The sequence below is a fragment of the Danio rerio genome, chromosome 17, assembly GCF_049306965.1.
Source record: "Danio rerio strain Tuebingen ecotype United States chromosome 17, GRCz12tu, whole genome shotgun sequence".
Lineage (NCBI taxonomy): Eukaryota > Metazoa > Chordata > Actinopteri > Cypriniformes > Danionidae > Danio > Danio rerio.
The window spans coordinates 58,246,883-58,266,495 of NC_133192.1; positions in this window are offsets into that span (position 1 = coordinate 58,246,883).

Consider the following 19,613-nt stretch of genomic DNA (forward strand, 5'->3'; position numbering starts at 1 on the left):
TAAGCTGCTTTGAAACAATAATTATTGTGAGAAACGCTATACAAATATACTAGAATTGAATCAAACATTCAAACCTGAATTACTTGTCTACTTTTCTTTCTTTATTTCTTTTTTTGCTAGGGGAGGACTTTATAAATTCGGGGGCTCATCTTATTGACATTATCCGCCAAGGGCGAATGTGTGGAGAGATTTATTCCAGCATTCAGGTCTGATCTCCTCTCACGTCCGTCAACATCTGCTCGTCCAATCAAATTACTGATATTTCTAGTTTCCTGCTGTCAGTAATTTCATATGTCTCTCGGCCTCGTCCTGAAAGTCAATCTGCCTATGAAAACGTCTCAAACGTACATTTGTATCAATGCAGAAATGAAGAGGATTGTAAATGATGGAGATGTTTGCTGTGACATTGAGATTCCTACATGGAACCTTCATCCGTTCGCCATTCTTTCTCTTAATTCACCCCTACTTTCAGCTCAGACTGAATGATTGTTAACCTTGTAGAGGAGGATACCCGCCTGAGGCAGTGTTTGCCAAACTCTTATTTTAAATCTGCAGACTAAAAACACATCCATTAGAGACAATCACAAGAACATCATAGACTCCAACACTGCTGTGAACAACAAAAACAGGGTAAAAAAGGAAAGTTGTTCTGAATGAAAGAGAAATCTTTGACAGAACGCTGGAAAAAAGAAAAAAAAGTTGTAAAAAGTAAGCAGTGGTGGATTTAGGCATGAGCAATGTGGGCGATCGCCAGGGCGGCATCTTGCTGGGAGGCAGCACAGGGAGTCGGTGACCAGGAAGAAAAAAACAGATGTATAAATCTCAAAGAAGAAGCCCAGAAGCTACAACCTTCAAAGTAGAGGTCTGTTTCTCCTTATCCTGAAATGCACTTAACCCTTGACACGGTCAGTATCTAGAGCAGATGAGAGGAAGTGTGTGAAAGTACAACCCACAAAGTAGAGGCCTATTGTCGGGGTTCTGCCACTCTGGTCTTGTAAATTCTTGTTTTGGTGGCAGAACTCGGACACTACCCATGTCTGGTCCTGTTTCTGTCTCTGTGTGCGTGCGCGCTGTCGTGGGTGTACGCAGAGTGTGCGCGCTCCTGCTTGACGCGGTCGCGGTCGCGTGCTCTGCATCCCTCAGACGTGTGCGCTCTTGTACTCGTGTTTGTGTTCGTCTGTCAGCAGTGTGGTGTTTCATTCCCAGCGTCTCAGTCTTGTTTCGGTTTTGGTCGGCGCTGGGATGAAGCATGCACGCTGCGTGTGTGAGCGCACGGTGAGTGTTTTCATTCATCGTGTGCTCGTGTCTTGCGTCTTTTGTCGAAGCACGTGGCTCGGTGTTTACATTGTGGTCACGTGCTTTTGTCGTGTGCTTCAGTGTTGTGTTTGTTGTCATGAACATGCGGTTAATGAGTTCTCTCATTGGCTGCATGTTCTTGTCCTGTTAAGTGAGCGCATGGCTTGTGTTGTCTCTCTGTGTCATGCGCTCTCCCGTCTATTGTCTTGTCCCACCCTCCTTGTTAACCCATTATTAGTTAATTGTGTTCACCTGTTTGTGTGTTAATTTTCTACAGTTTATATACCCCTCACATTTGCTGTTCTGTGCCAGTTCGTCATCACATTTCGTCGATAGTTTCCTGTCCTGTTGTATCTAGCCCTGTCTTGTCCAGCCAGTCAAGTTTGTTTGTTCATTTATTTGTTTTATTAGAGTTTTTCCCCCTCGGGGTTGTTTGTTTTGCCTTTTTTTTTTCATTTTATTATTAATAAAAACCCATTATTGTTTGCACTTGAGTCCTCGCTCCCTCATCCTTCCCGAACCCTGACACCTATAGACTCCATTTGAATGGCATCTCATGTCAGTCTGGACGTTTCTTCTTATGCTGAAGTTCGCATAATCTTGCTTCCGGTCCGTATCCAGAGAAGATGAGAAGAAGTGTGAAACTGCAACCCACAAAGCAGAGGCCAGAAGATTTGATTTGGACAGCATTTACGCTCATGTTAGTCTGTTTCTACTTATTCAGAGTTTCACATAATCTTGGATCCGGCCTGTATCCAGAGTAGTTTACTGTTGTAGTCACTGATGAATCAAGAAGACCCCAGTGACGGACAAATCATGGCTTGGATCCCTTTGACTAGTCTGAACACCCGTCCAGTGAGGACAGATGTCTCGTGCACTGTAGTCCACATGTGAGTCCGGCTGCGCTCTCATAGCGGGGAAATGAAAACCTTCACTGCAGCACATTTATAAACGCAACACTGACGACTCGTGTCTCCAAGTGAAGTTTATTTATAAACAAATTTCGAGAGGATCACGTGCTTATGATTGTTCACAGCTGTTCCAACTTTAGCTAATGACTGATTATCCTATCAGACCATCCTTAACTCATTATAAATATCCAGCCTTTTCTCATCTCAATATCTTCATCCTGAAGAAACCCCCCCACCCAACCCTACTTTCCCTCCTTTCAAACGGGCGTCACGGTGGCCAGCGATTAGCTGCCGTTGCCTCACAGCAAGAATGCCCCTGCTTTAATTCCTTTCCAAACCAGACGACATTTCTGTGCGGAGTTTTGCTTGTTCTCCCAGTGGTCGCATGGGTTTTCCCCAGGTCCTCCGGTTTCCTCCCACAGTTCAAAAACAAGCACCCTAAACAATTAATCCTAAATATTTTAGCTAAACTCTGAGTACACCTTCTCAGATCCATATCTGACACTTAGCTACAATAAGCAAAAGGGGGAGTCATCGAGATCTACCTGAGCTCAAACTCCCCTCTCACCTTGCAACAGGAGGGAGCCCAGGGCTCGAGGATCTTATGAGTTCAAGGCTCTATCCCAGGACAGCACGCCAAACTAGCTTTATTATCAATATATACACACAACATGGCGTCTCTCTGCCGTCTGAACACTGTAACTGGTAAAACAGTCTTCGAAGCGATCATGCATATTAATGAAGTTCCTCATTTACAATAGAGCATGCTGATTGGTTGAACCAAGTCTTACTCATGAATAATGCTGCACACCAGGCACGTGCACACATAGGGCTCAACCTGTGCAGTGCACATGCCCTTTTTAGTCTTGCATAGAAAGTGCCCTCGCGACGCAACACACCCTCGGTCCCGCCCTTCAGTAGGCGCGCGACAACACAGCTGATCAGAACGCGCGCGACAACACAGCTGATCAGAACGCGCGCGACAACACAGCTGATCAGAACGCGCGCGACAACACAGCTGATCAGAACGCGCGCGAGAACACAGCTGATCAGAACGCGCGCGAGAACACAGCTGATCAGAACGCGCGCGACAACACAGCTGATCAGAACGCGCGCGACAACACAGCTGATCAGAACGCGCGCGAGAACACAGCTGATCAGAACGCGCGCGAGAACACAGCTGATCAGAACGCGCGCGAGAACACAGCTGATCAGAACGCGCGCGAGAACACAGCTGATCAGAACGCGCGCGAGAACACAGCTGATCAGAACGCGCGCGAGAACACAGCTGATCAGAACGCGCGCGACCACACAGCTGATCAGAACGCGCGCGACAACACAGCTGATCAGAACGCGCGCGACAACACAGCTGATCAGAACGCGCGCGACAACACAGCTGATCAGAACGCGCGCGACAACACAGCTGATCAGAACGCGCGCGACAACACAGCTGATCAGAACGCGCGCGAGAACACAGCTGATCAGAACGCGCGCGAGAACACAGCTGATCAGAACGCGCGCGAGAACACAGCTGATCAGAACGCGCGCGACAACACAGCTGATCAGAACGCGCGCGACAACACAGCTGATCAGAACGCGCGCGACAACACAGCTGATCAGAACGCGCGCGACAACACAGCTGATCAGAACGCGCGCGAGAACACAGCTGATCAGAACGCGCGCGACAACACAGCTGATCAGAACGCGCGCGAGAACACAGCTGATCAGAACGCGCGCGACAACACAGCTGATCAGAACGCGCGCGAGAACACAGCTGATCAGAACGCGCGCGACAACACAGCTGATCAGAACGAGAACACAGCTGATCAGAACGCGCGCGACAACACAGCTGATCAGAACGCGCGCGAGAACACAGCTGATCAGAACGCGCGCGACAACACAGCTGATCAGAACGCGCGCGAGAACACAGCTGATCAGAACGCGCGCGACAACACAGCTGATCAGAACGCGCGCGACAACACAGCTGATCAGAACGCGCGCGACAACACAGCTGATCAGAACGCGCGCGAGAACACAGCTGATCAGAACGCGCGCGACAACACAGCTGATCAGAACGCGCGCGAGAACACAGCTGATCAGAACGCGCGCGAGAACACAGCTGATCAGAACGCGCGCGAGAACACAGCTGATCAGAACGCGCGCGACAACACAGCTGATCAGAACGCGCGCGACAACACAGCTGATCAGAACGCGCGCGACAACACCCCCACCCCCCACCCCCTGCTCTTCAAAAAATTTATCCTGCACATGCCCTTTGGACGGTCTCTGCACGGGCCTGCTGCACACTCAAGAGACGTCAAGATGTACTCACTGGTACAGACATCCAGTCTTCATGCTGGAATTCACGCAAGCATCTAATCTCCGTGACGCAGCTTCAAAAATTTGTTTCAAACCGGAAGAACGAATTTGCTGGAAATAACGCAAAAACAACCAATTTTCACTTGTTAGCTCAATATATGTGTCCTAATAGTGTTTCTAGCAGTGTGGGCACATATATGACTGTCAGCAGCATGTGTCCTGGTGTTTCGTCCTCTAAATCCCCGGCTCAGCTTCAGATGAAGAAACGCCATCAGCTCAGGACAACAGAGACACACACAGATGTGTTTCACAACACGAACACTGTTATCTCTGATTATGAGCGCTCTGAGATGACCTGTGTGTGCAGCGCTGAACAGGAAAGAGAAAGCAGAGGGAAGTTTCAGGTCTTGGAGAGAAAGGCAGAAAGTTGGCGGCGCGTCGGGCCTCTGGAGTGATTTATTTGGCAAATCAGGACACAATGAGCGGATTATGACGCTCTAATAGGAGAGAGTGTTTGGGGAGCCGCTAATTGGCTGTGATTGAGTTGCAGGCTGGGAGCGGGAGCGCGGGGGCGCGCGCGCGTCTGTCCGCCAATCACCGCTAATCACTGCAGAATTAACCGCGCGCGCGTGTGTGGAGTGGAGGACGCGCTAATGACGCGCAGCGCGAGTGATTGTGAACTTCACCACTGCACACACACACACGCACGCACATGCATATGCTTACACACATTCACACACATGCATACACACATTGACGAACGCATACAATACCTACACACACACACACACACACACACTTGACTACTCACCTTCTCACTCACAAACGCACACATATACTTCACTAGTCACACACACACACACACACACACACACACACACACACACACACACACACACACACACACACACACACATAATTCACTACTCTCTCTCACACACATGCACACACTTCACTTACTCACAACCACATACTTTACTACACACACACACACACACACACACACACACACACACACACACACACACACACACACACACACACACACATCTCTACTCTCTCTCACACACGCACACACTTCACTACTCACAACCACATACTTTACTTCATTCTCACAAACACACACACACACGCACGCACACGCGCACGCACACACACACACACACACACACACATACATACTTCTCTTCTCTACTCTCTCACACACACGCACACACTTCACTCACAACCACATACTTTTCTACTACTACTACACACACACACACACACACACACACTCACATACTTCTGTACTCTCTCTCTCTCTCTCACACACACACACACGCACACACTTCACTACTCACAACCACATACTTTACTTAAATTACACACACACACACACACACACACACAAACACACTTCACTACTCTCTCTCACACACACATAGACATGCACACGCACACACTTCACTACTTACAACCACATACTTTACTTCAAACACACACAAACACACACAAACACACACAGACAAACACACACACAAACACAGACAGACACACACACACACATACACACACACACTTCACTACTCTCTCTCTCTCTCATACACACACACACGTTACAGTAAAAGTGTTGCTTTATAAAAGATCTCTGCGCTGTCAGTAAACAGGAGCACATGCTTTATTCTCTACTATTGTGTGTGTGTGTGTGTGTGTGTGTGTGTGTGTGTGTGTGTGTGTGTGTGTGTGTGTGTGTGTGTGTGTGTGTGTGTGCAGTGGTGTGCAGTAGGGGTCAGTGTTTCCCTGCACTGATAAACACACACATATGGCACAGTTTCACCTCTCAAATCAAACCTCCACCAAACACTATTAGCCGAACTGCTCTGAAATATGATTATTCACTGTATTTGTATTTCTAAATCCACATCGTGCGCTGCAATGTCTTACTGGCAGTTTTGGTTGCCAGAAAAACTGTAAATTTACAAGCACACTGTAAAGCAAAATATTATAATTGTACTGTAAAAAACGCATTGCATTACTGTAAATTAAAAATGACAATTTACTGTAAAATTTACAGTTAGTTAAATTTATAAGCACACTGTAAATTATAACAATTGCAATGTAAAAAGACACATTACGATGCTTTAAATAAAAATGATTATTTACTGTAAAATTTACAGTGACTTAATGGCAATTTGTGTTTTCAGTAAGACTGTAAATCTTTAAGCACACTGTAAATTAATGATTACAATTGTAATGTAAAAACACTACAATACTGTAAATTAAAATTACTATTTACTGTAAAATTTACAATAAGTTTCGCCATTTGTGTTGCTAGTAAGACCGTAAATTTACAATCACACTGCGAAAAATTACAATTGTGCTGTAAAAAACATTACATTATATTGCATGTAAATTAAAAATGATAACTTACTGTAACACTTACAGTAGGTTTCATGTAATTGTGGTTGCCAGAAAAACTGTAAATTTACAAGCACACTGTAAATAAATAAACTAACTCAATTGTGCTGTAAAAATGCATTGCATTACTGTAAATTTAAAATGACAATTTACTGTAAAATTAATTTACTGTAATTTAAAGATAGTTAAATTTACAATGCTTTAAATTAAAAATAAAATAAATTTACAGTAACTTTCTAGCAATTTGTATTTCCAGTAAGACTGTAAATTTATGAGCACACTGTAAATTAGTAATTACAATTGTAATGTAAAAACACATTACAATACTGTTAATTAAAAATTACAATTTACTGCAAAATTTACAGTAAGTTTTTGGCCAATTCTTGCTAGTAAGACTGTAAGTTTACAAACACACTGTAAATTAATAATTACAATCGTAATGTAAAAAACGCATTACCTTTCATTGCATTGCTGTAAATTAAAAATGACAATTTACTGTAAAATTTACAGTAACTTACTGGCAATTTTGGTTGCCAGAAAAGAAACTAAATTTACAAGCACACTGTAAATAAATAAACTAACTCAATTGTGCTGTAAGAAATACAGTGCATTACTGTAAATTAAAAATGACAATTTACTGCAAAATTTACTGTTAGTTTATGGTAATTTTGGTTTCCTATAAAAAAAAAAATTATTTACAAGCACACGGTAAAATTATGATTACAATTGCAATGTAAAAAACACATTACAATGCTCTAAATTACAAAATTATAATTTACTGTAAAATTTACAGTAGGTTTCTGGAAATGTGTATTGCCAGTAAGACTGTAAAGCAATTTACAAGCACACTGTAAATTAATAATTACAGTTGTAATATAAAAACACATTAATTTAAATAAAAAATGCAATTTACTGTTAATATTCACAGTAACCTACTGGCAATTTCCGTTGCCATTAAAACTGTAAATTTGCAAGTAAACTGTAAATAAATAAATACAATTGCAATATACAAATACATCACATTACTGTAAATTGACAGTAAATCCTTTAGTGTACATATATTCAAATAATGAACGCTGCCATAGTTGAACACATATAGAGAAGTATAGTTAATATTTTCGGACATATAGGTATACTTGTAATTCCAATGGTTGAAAAAATATTCATGTAAACAGACATTCTTGCTATATTTGTTTTTTACATATTTTATATACATGTGAAAATTAAACATGTTGTATGTCGTATATATGAAGTTTGCATAACTTATCTATGGGATATGTTTGCCAATGACTGATTGACCTTGAGAAAAATTTGAGATTCATGATGAACACCACGTCATTTCAAGCAGTCAAGCAATATTTTATTTGCTCTTTCTTTAAATTTAATATTGAATCTTATAAACCGTCAGCGAAGTGTCTAAACAGTCTGAGTGCAGGTCGTATTATTTCCTCAAAGTCTCCTCGTAAAGCTTGCAATAATCCAAACGAATGACGTTTTTATGAAACAAACACACTCTGTTGTCTGGCAGAAGTGTGTACATGTGCAGTGAAGATCAAGACCATGCTCAGGTGTCTGAAACTCACACGCCGCTGGAGGGATTTTCTTGAAACCCAGCACCGAGCTCACATTCAGCTGAAAGCAGATCCCTGTGTCACCCGTGTTACACACAGACATACATTTCACCCTGACCAGAGTTTAACCCACACAACACAAACACAGGACATTATCAAAACATTACTCCTCAATGCTCTCCAGACATTGCTTGGTAGCACTTTAAAGGGCATCTATCATGCAAAGTCAACTTTTGGGAGCTGTTTGGACAGAAATATGGAGTGATAGAAACACAACAAGTCTCTTTAAAAAAATCCTGATGTTAAAATGGGATCCAAATCCCCAGATTTTGAGGATCATTGCACCGTGACGTTGCAGTGTGGTTTTCCCCGCCTACTGATGTTGATTGACAGGTGTGTATCAACATGTCACTTTCACACTTCCTCTCATCTGCTCTGGATACATACTGTGTAAAATACTATGTGGACCTCAGGGTAAGGAGAAACAAACAGACTAACATGAGCATGCTGTTCAAATGATGGAGTCTACGAGGGTTGTACATTCCCTGGATGTGTGTTCAGACTAGTCGAAGAGAATTCTGCCAAGATTTAGCTGTCACTGGGGTCACTGCAGGAGTCTTGTGCTCTTGATTCACCAACGACCACAACAGTAATCTACTCTAGATACAGGCCAGATCCAAGATCATGTGAAACTTGAAATAAGAAGAAACAGACTAACATGAGCGTAAACACCCTTGAAATTTGCAACCCAAACTCATTCTGGAAACGTAGCCCTGCGGACGTTTCTGGAGACCGCGATTTACGTGGCGGGAGGTACGTAAGGCTGTGTTTAATTTTTTTCGAGCGAACGCTGCGAGGCGGTGTGGCGCCGATCCGCTCCTCCTCTTCCCGATCTCCGGCCGACGGCTCGCCTCCGACTGGAGGGCTTTCCCGATGCAACCAGTGTGTCCGCTTAGCTCGCAACGTTGCATCAGCGGAGCGGAGGCCCTGGAGGAGGAGAGGAGGAGGAGCCGGCCGCGGGTACGACGACCGGGATCGAGTCCGGTAAACAGCGGTTCCGGAAATCAGGTAAGATGAAAAACAGAATCCGAAAAATAAGGGCGAGAACGTGGCGGGATCCGAAAACGCGGTCGAAATCGAAGACGAGGGCTTTTGCTTTTTTTTTTTTTCTGGACGGCTTTTGCAAACCATCGCTTGGGTTTAGGGAAGGAGGAGGAGGAGGAAGAGGAGGGCGGCCGGGTCGGCCGATCCGGCGGCTTTTCGCACGAGAAAAGCGCCGGCGCAAACGGCGCGCGCTCCCGAGAGGCGCCCGAGACGCGAAAAAGCGCGCACATCGACCTCTCGCGGATCCGCGAAAACAAAAACCGCTCGAATACATACCTCCCGGGACGTAAATCGCAGTCCGCAGAAACGTCCGCGGGGCTACGTTTCCACAATGAGCCCGGGTTTGAAATTTGAGTCTTTGAACCAGTACATTGTGGGTTGTACCTTCACACTTCCTCTCATCTGGATACGGACCGGATCCAATATTATGTGAACCTCAGGATAAGGAGAAACAAATAGACTTACATGTGCATAGATGCCTTTCAAATGAGAGTTTCTGGGCCTCTACTTTGAGGATCATACAGTTTTATATCATTTGCAGGAGTATACTGCTTTTGATTCACCAATGACCACAACAGTAATCTATTCTAAATACGGACCGGATCCAAGATCATGTGAAACTCAGAATAAGAAGAAACAGACTGAAGGGTAAATGCCATTCAAATAAGAGTTTTAGACCCACTATGTGGGTTGTTATAAATTATAAATCTCAGTATAAATAGAAACGGACAGACTGAGGCCCCGTTTACACTAGAGCGTTTTAGTTTTAAAACGGCGTTTTAGATCAAAAACGATCCGCGTCCACACTAGCGTTTCTGAACATATCTCCGTCCACACTACGCCACCAAAAACGTGTATCACGTGACCATTCGTGCACTCTGGGCATGCGCGTTCTAGTATAAACAGGAAGCATGTGTCTCGCTCGACATTTGGTTATTGTTAGTCAACAAACGCCGGTTGAACAATGAACTTGATGGCAAAGAAAGCAAGAGAGGTGTTTTTGTGGACAGATGACGAGGTCGAGTTGTTACTAAACGTAACAAATGAATAACTGCACAATGGCGCCTAAAACAGACAATAGTGCAAACAGCGCTCCTATTCTGTGTCCTTGTTGTTGTTTACAGTGAAGGCTGGTCTGCTGTCTTCCGGTAGCGTTAAAGCCATGTGTTATAGTCATGTGATAGCGGCTTGACGAATAAGGGAAGGATACGCAATGACACAAAAGCCCCAATCAGGTAGTGAATCTCAGCAGCCCCGCCTCCGTTTTCAGATGTTTCCGTTTTCCCTCATCCACACTGAGACGGAGCAGCAGCGTTTCAGAATGAAAACTGCCTCTCCAGCGTTTCCAAAACGCTCCGTTTTCAGCGCTCGAAAACTCCGGCTTAGTGTGGACGGATGGCGTAACCATAGCAAAACTTATGCGTTTTCAAACTAAACCGCATTATTATAAACAGGGCCTAACATGATTCCAAATGCTGTTCAAATGTTGGAGTGTTTCGGGTAGTTCTCCCTGATTGCCCTGATAGCAGGCGAGTGTATTGACACACAGGAGCCCAGAAGACCTCAGATCGGAGCTTGTGAATAAATACATTGTGCTGTGTGTGTGTGTGTGTAGCGGGTGTGTGACCCCTGATGGGCCTGAATTAAGCATGTCGGTGTGTGTGGAGCACTGGGCTTTGATTTGTTGTGGAGACTCGGCAGACTCCAGGCTTTTCCCAGCATGCCCATGGAGAGCGACACTTCCTCTGCCGTCTGAAGATGTGTGCTGAAGCGCTGCCAGCAGATCTCAACACACGCTGACATCCATCAGCACAGAGCAGCAGGGGTGTGTGTGTGTGTGTGTGTGTGTGAGTGCATTTACTATCACCGCAGTGTGCTAATGATGTAATTGAGCGCTCATATGCATCCGTGTTTACAATATTCCTCATACACCAGCGCTTGACTCCTGTTGGCCTCCTATTGTCCTCAACAACATTCACTGGCCAAATTATTTTTCGTGTATTGCTTACTGAGTATTTCGATCAATATTTAAACTCACAATTACAACTTGATGAATCAAATTAAAGAAGATATATGGTTTTCTTACTTGAATGTAGAAGAAGCCTATTGAAACAATGCACTGCTTTTGTTGTGCTCTGAAATACAACTTTGGATGTTTGTAAAAAAAAAAAAGTACACTGCACTGATGTTATGTAGCTTCAAAATACAATATATTAACAATTAAATGTAGAAAAAGCCAACGTGGGTGTCTTAAGGAGCAAAAATACAACCTATGGGCTCTTATATGCAGTTGTGTCATCACTCATATAGCAAGTCATATCTCTCTGCTTTTCATGAACCGGCCCCCATGACAAACTAATTGAATATCCCTGGGACAGTCTGCAAACTGAACTTTGCTGCTCTTTCTGGCAGTCAATAAGACGACACCGAAAATCGGCTTTTGCTTCCATCTGATTGTATTGATGTCAGCAAACAAACAGAGCCTCCGCCTCTTAAACCTGGCAAACCCATCTGATCTAACGGCCTCCGAGAGACTGAGATGTGCCCTAAACACAAGTGATTGGGAAATTACAGGCGCTGCGCTGAAGTCTCCCTCTCTGCAGTGTTTGTGGAGCTCCAGCTGAGCTCTGGATAATCTGGCAGATGTGGGAATCACTGTGATTGTCTTCCAATCACTTCAGGAGAACTGGTGGCCATCACACTATGAGCAAAACTTTCCAGACGGGTCTTTTTTTCTTCATACAATCAAAGCCAACACAGTCAGACTCCAGAAGCATGATTCATTCTCATGCAGAATATTGCCACCAATCCTAACATGTGTGTGTGTGTGTGTGTGTGTGCGCACTGGTTTTGGTGGTTTACAAGGACAGCTTTTTTTGTTTAATGACATGGGTATTGCAGTTGTACTGTAATACAGTGGTTATGAGGACTTGTCTGATGTCCTTGTAAATAAAAAATGCCTTAAAATCATATACATTGGAATTTTTTGGCATTTAAAATTGGCCTCGGGGTTGATTTAGGCATAGGGTGATATGCTGTAGTAAGTGATTGGAAATGCATTATGCCTATGGAGAGTCCCTGTAAACCACCCACTCTAACATGTTTTTGGTGGTTTACAAGGACAGTTTTTCGTATAAGGACATAAGTATGACACAGTTGAACTCTATTATGGTGGTTTATGAGGACATGTCTGATGTCCTTGTAAATTAAAATCTGAAATCATATTTAATCAACACAGGCTCATTCTGAAAATGTAGTCCCACTGACGTTTCTGGAGACCGAGAATTACGCAGCCGGATGTACGTGTGGCTGCATTTTATTTTTTTAAGCGAATGCTACAGGGCGGTATGACGTCGTTCCTTTTGACGCTTACCGGCTGACCGCTTACCACCATGTGTAGGGCTTTCCTGCCGCAAACAGTTTGTCTGGTTAGCCAGAGAGGAATTGACCACGACGACCAGGTTCGAGTCTGGGGAAGAGCGGTTCCGGAAATCAGGTAAGACAAAAACAGAATCCCAAAAATAAAACGAAGGAGTGAACAACAGAATGAGAATGTGATAAAATCCGAAAACGTGGTAAAAATCAGACGAGGGATTTTCTTTTGTTTTGACAGCTTTTTTTAAGCTGGGTTTAGGGTTTAGGGAAGTAAGTGGGCGGGCGGGTCAATCAATAAAATTGGTTGGGTTTAGGGGGAGGAGGGTCGGTCTATCGATTGGCCGGTTGCCAAGTCAATCATTCAGTCATTTTGTCGGTCGACAGAGGCCTCTGGTGGGTTCACCAAAGAACTTTGCGGGCGTGAACGGCACTCGCGAGAGGCATTTGAGAAACAAGTGCACACAGCGGCCTCTCGCGGATTCGCTAAATGAAAAAACTGCAAAAATATGTACCTCCTGGGCGGGTATTTCGCAGCCTCCAGAAACGTCCACGGGACTAAGTTTTCAGAATGAGCCTGGGTTGTATTTAATAGGGTCTTTTGCCACAGGGTTGGATTTAGGTATAGGGTTATATGGTGTAATAAGTGGTTTAAAATACATTATTCCAATGAAGAGTCCCTGTAAACCACCAATACACTGCAAAAAATGCTTTTCTAACTTAGATTTTTTTTGTCTTGTTTCTAGTCCAAACATCTAAAAACTCTTAAATCAAGAAGAATTTTTTAGACATGCAAAACATACTGTCTTGTTTTAAGATATAATATGCCAAAATTAGGTGAGTTTTCCCTTAAAACAAGCTAAATAATCTGCCAATGGGGTAAGCAAAATAATCTTATGTCAAAAGGAAAAACAAGATTAATTTTCTTACCCCATTGGCAGATTAATTTGCTTGTTTCAAGGAAAAACTCCCTTAATATTGGGATATTATTTCTGAAAATAAGACAATATATTTTGCTTGCCTAGAAAATGTTTCATGATATAAGAATTTTTTGATATTTGGACTAGAAACAAGACAAAAAAACTAAGTAAGAAAAGCATTTTTTGCAGTGTACTAACGTGTGTGTGTGTATATGCTGGTTTTGGTGGTTTACGAGGACAGCATTTTGTATAATGACGTGGGTATGACATAGTTGTACTTTGTTAAGGTGGTTTATGAGGACATGTCTGGTGTCCTTGTAAATCAAAACTCATTCGTTTCATGCACATTTTCGCGTCACACTCAGTGTGCACCAATGTGTAGTGAATCAAGCTTGAAAGTCATTAGTGTGCCAATATATTTTTTAAACTATTTTTATCAACAAAATATATAGAATTCCTGAAACTGAATGTTTGGAACAGGAATTATTGAGCGACAGACCACCCAGTCAAAGGCCATGTCCACATGTGATAAGTTTTCATTTAAAATCACATAACTTTCTTTCTGTTTTGGCTGTTTAAAGTGTCTAAAGTGGATAAATGTGTTGCAGTGTGGACTCTGAAAATGGAGGTTTTCAAAAACGATGATGCATCTGAGTCATGTGACCAATTCAGCCAACATGGTGGATGACATAAAGCATGTGTTTTGCATGCTATCCAGTTTGACAGCTTAATTAAAGTTTAATGTAAGATCGTACATGCTCCATATTGCCTCTCTTTAAAGGACATGAAATCTACTGTTCAGAGGCCGAAGCTGGTGTCAATTGCAACATTTCGCTGCAATGTTTCAAAGAGGTGGAAAGATAATGAACGCCAGATATGACGCAGATAAAATCAACCCAGGCTCATTATGGAAATGTACCCTGGTATACATTTCTGGAGAGTGCCAAATACATCCCAGGAGATATGTTTTTTTGCAAATCTGCCAGAGGCCTCTGTGTACACTTCTTCAGATCTCAAATTTCTCTCGGGAGTGCCATTCGCACCCGCTGTTCTTGTGTAAACGTACAAGAGGCCGCTGTTGACTGACTAACACCCTACCCACCCCCTTCCCTAAACCCAACCGATGGTCACCTTATTTTTACAACAATTTCAGATCTTATCTCATTCTCATCCTGTTATTTACTTATTTATTTTATGTTTTTGCCTAACCTGCCTTCTGGAACTGTTTTTCCCCAGATTTGAACCCCATTGTTGACTCTAGTCTGCGTCTCAAGTTCTTTGTCGTACATGGCGAGCCACTGGGGAAACTGGTAACAGCGGAAAAGCCGTGTGTATAAGGGTAAGTGGTCAGCGGGTAGCGATAAAAGGAACAGAAGCCATCGGTGTAAAGACCAAATACCCCTGGCTACATAATTCGTTCTCTCTAGAAATATATACGGGGGTACGTATTCACATTGAGTCTGTGTTGGATAAATTTGTCTTGCATCTGTGTGTATGCACACTATCAAAACAAAATAGTTTTCAGTAGTTTTAGTGTGGATGACGGAAAGAATTGAAAACACTGTGGACATGGAGAATTTTTTAGACAAAAAATGCCATTATATGGATTAGTGTAGATGTAGCTTAACATGTAACACTTACAGAACAGTAATATCATAGCAGTTGTGGTGTGTTTTACATAGCTGCCGCTTACAGTCACAAGTGAACATCATGCAAGGGCCAGTTAATCTATTGGTTTGTAAACACAAGTGTAATTCCCGGAGTTAAAGAGGGCTGGCTTGGGTTAATTCCAGGTCGTCATCGCAGTAATTTGAGATTTGTACTCGGGTCTTGATCAGGGATATAGCTGTGAGGCACTAGAGCTGCTGCGGGGATAAAAAATACCTGTTGCGTTCTGCTGTTGATGGTAATTACGGCCGCCTCTCATAGAGCCTGAGAGCTGCGCTTCTGCCGCTGATTGCTGCTCTGGATCCTTCAGCTCTGCTGCCTATTACATCTTGATTGCTCTTCTTTCTCTCTCTGTGTGTGTATACTGGTTTTGGTGGTTTATAAGGACAGTTTTTTTGGTAAGCCACCACAGTTGTCTCCCCATAATACCTAATGTCTTGTTGTCTGAAATGTCTGCCAGCTTTTTTGGGGGAGGTTAGGAATATTCCAATTTATTTTCACTATTAGGTTCAATGACACATCTGAATTTTAATTCATTTCAACTGGTCCAGGCCAGAGCATAGAGTGTGGTGTGAAAAAAATGGCTGAAAACTGCTGCATCATTTGTTGCCTTTGGCCAGAACCAAATGAACTGAGCCACAGGTGTGAAACTAAAGACATGAAACAGAAGTTAAGATTGTCTTTTCTCCCCATATCATGACCTACAACCAATTAAAACAGTTTCTGAAATGAAAAAAGTAGGGTGGTGCTTGATTTCGTCCTTTGGAAATTGATTGAACTGTTGCAAACCAAAATGGAGGAGCAATTGAATGCCATTTTCCACTCACTTTCGGTGGATTACCATCCATTGGAGACACACGCTCCATCCTACAGGACTGATAGCCCCACCCTAAATGACTGATAGCCCCACCCTAAATGACTGATAGCTCCACCCTAAAGGACTCCTAGTGTAAAGCAGTGATAGCCCCACCCTCAAGGAGTGATAATCAAACCCTAAAATACGGATAGCCCTACCCTAAAGGACTGGTAGACCGGCCCTAAAGGACTGATAAACCCTGCTAGGGCAAGTGGCATAGCGGACCCACCAGCCACGCACCGCAGGGGGCCACCACGTGATCAGAGGGCCCGCCTTGTCGCAGCTCAACCCCCCCCCCATATCAGTTTGTGATCAGGGGGGTCCGTGTCGTCGTCGTCATGAGTTTGTGAACGTTTCCCTGCGAAGTTGCTCCACCCCGCCCCCCTTCCCCACTCCTCAGTTTGTGATGGCTCCTTAGTTTGTGAAGGCTTCCCCGCGTTGTCGCTCCAGCCTGCCCCCTTTCCCGCTCCTTACTATGTGATCGTTCCTCAGTTTGTGAATGCTTCCTCGTGTCGTCGCTCCACCCAGTCAACTTCCATGCACCCCCACCCCCCTTCCCCCTCTTCAGTTTGTGATCGCTTACACCCCCCCCCCCCTTTATCAGGCCTCCGCATTTTGCGCTAAGCCACCGGCTACGCCCTAAAGGATTGATAGCCCCACCCTAAAAGACTGATAGACCCGTCCTAAAGGGCTGATAGCCCCACCCTAAAAGACTGATAGCCCCACCCTAAAAGACTGATAGACCCACCCTAAAAGACTGATAGCCCCACCCTAAAAGACTGATAGCCCCACCCTAAAAGACTGATTGACCCACCCTAACAGACTGATAGACCTGCCCTAAAGGACTGATAGCCCCACCCTAAAAGACTGATAGACCCGTCCGAAAGGACTGATAGCCCCACCCTAAAAGACAGATAGACCCGCCCTAAAGGACCTGTAGACCTGCCCTAAAGGATTGACTGCCCTTCCCTAAAGGATTGATAGGCTTGCCCTAAAGGACTCGTAGACCTGCCCTAAAGGACTGATAGCCCCACCCTAAAGGACTGATAGCCCCACCCTAAAAGACTGATAGACCCACCCTAAAAGACTGATAGCCCCACCCTAAAAGACTGATAGCCCCACCCTAAAAGACTGATAGACCCACCCTAAAAGACTGATAGCCCCACCCTAAAAGACTGATAGACCCACCCTAAAAGACTGATAGCCCCACCCTAAAAGACTGATAGACCCACCCTAAAAGACTGATAGCCCCACCCTAAAGGACTGGTAGACCGGCCCTAAAGGACTGATAAACCCTGCTAGGGCAAGTGGCATAGCGGACCCACCAGCCACGCACCGCAGGGGGCCACCACGTGATCAGAGGGCCCGCCTTGTCGCAGCTCAACCCCCCCCCCATATCAGTTTGTGATCAGGGGGGTCCGTGTCGTCGTCGTCATGAGTTTGTGAACGTTTCCCTGCGAAGTTGCTCCACCCCGCCCCCCTTCCCCACTCCTCAGTTTGTGATGGCTCCTTAGTTTGTGAAGGCTTCCCCGCGTTGTCGCTCCAGCCTGCCCCCTTTCCCGCTCCTTACTATGTGATCGTTCCTCAGTTTGTGAATGCTTCCTCGTGTCGTCGCTCCACCCAGTCAACTTCCATGCACCCCCACCCCCCTTCCCCCTCTTCAGTTTGTGATCGCTTACACCCCCCCCCCCCTTTATCAGGCCTCCGCATTTTGCGCTAAGCCACCGGCTACGCCCTAAAGGATTGATAGCCCCACCCTAAAAGACTGATAGACCCGTCCTAAAGGGCTGATAGCCCCACCCTAAAAGACTGATAGCCCCACCCTAAAAGACTGATAGACCCACCCTAAAAGACTGATAGCCCCACCCTAAAAGACTGATAGCCCCACCCTAAAAGACTGATTGACCCACCCTAACAGACTGATAGACCTGCCCTAAAGGACTGATAGCCCCACCCTAAAAGACTGATAGACCCGTCCGAAAGGACTGATAGCCCCACCCTAAAAGACAGATAGACCCGCCCTAAAGGACCTGTAGACCTGCCCTAAAGGATTGACTGCCCTTCCCTAAAGGATTGATAGGCTTGCCCTAAAGGACTCGTAGACCTGCCCTAAAGGACTGATAGCCCCACCCTAAAGGACTGATAGCCCCACCCTAAAAGACTGATAGACCCACCCTAAAAGACTGATAGCCCCACCCTAAAAGACTGATAGCCCCACCCTAAAAGACTGATAGACCCACCCTAAAAGACTGATAGCCCCACCCTAAAAGACTGATAGACCCACCCTAAAAGACTGATAGCCCCACCCTAAAAGACTGATAGACCCACCCTAAAAGACTGATAGCCCCACCCTAAAGGACTGATAGCCCCGCCGTAAAGGACTGATAGACCCGCCCTAAAGGACTGATTGCCCCACCCAAAAAGGCTGATAGCCCCGCCCTAAAGGACTGATAGACCCGCCCTAAATGATTGATAGCCCTGCCCTAAAGGACTGATAGACCCGCTCCAAAGGACTAATAATCCCACCCTAAAGGACTGATAGCCCTGCCCTCTGTACTCTATGTGACCAGAAATAAAGAAATGTCATTTTAAGGTGAGAGAAAATAAATCTAATTAAAAGTGAAGTGAAAAATAATGAAAATATTACATTTGTATAAAAATAATGTGCACAATCGTTTATAAAAAAAACGACTATATATTTATAGAATAAGAAAAGTAAATTTTGATCTCATGCCGACTTTGGAAAGCTTTAGCCAAGAAGGAAAAAGTAGCCAAAAAGGAACTTTTGGTTCAAAATGACGTCACATGAGTCCATTCTGTGGTCCAACAGGACCTTCGTTCTAATATAAACATGACAAAGTGTGCATTTGCATTGCCTTTAACAATAGATCACGAATCACAGTTAAATTAGCAACACCAATTTAACTTAAAGCCGGGTAGTTTATCCTACATTACTCAACCTGGACGTCTGAAAGCTTCCAAAATAAGGCCCTGCCATACCTGCATGTTTGTGTACAGCTCACTTAGCATGTGTGTGGGGCCATCATCACAGCTGTGATCACACACACACACACACACAGAGAGTGAGAGAGCAGGCGTATCTTTATGGTCGTCCTCTCCCTGCGGCTGGCCCTCTGCCCGCTCCGCCGTTCACCCCCGTGTTCGCAAATCACCGCTCGCCGTGTCAGCAGGTAAA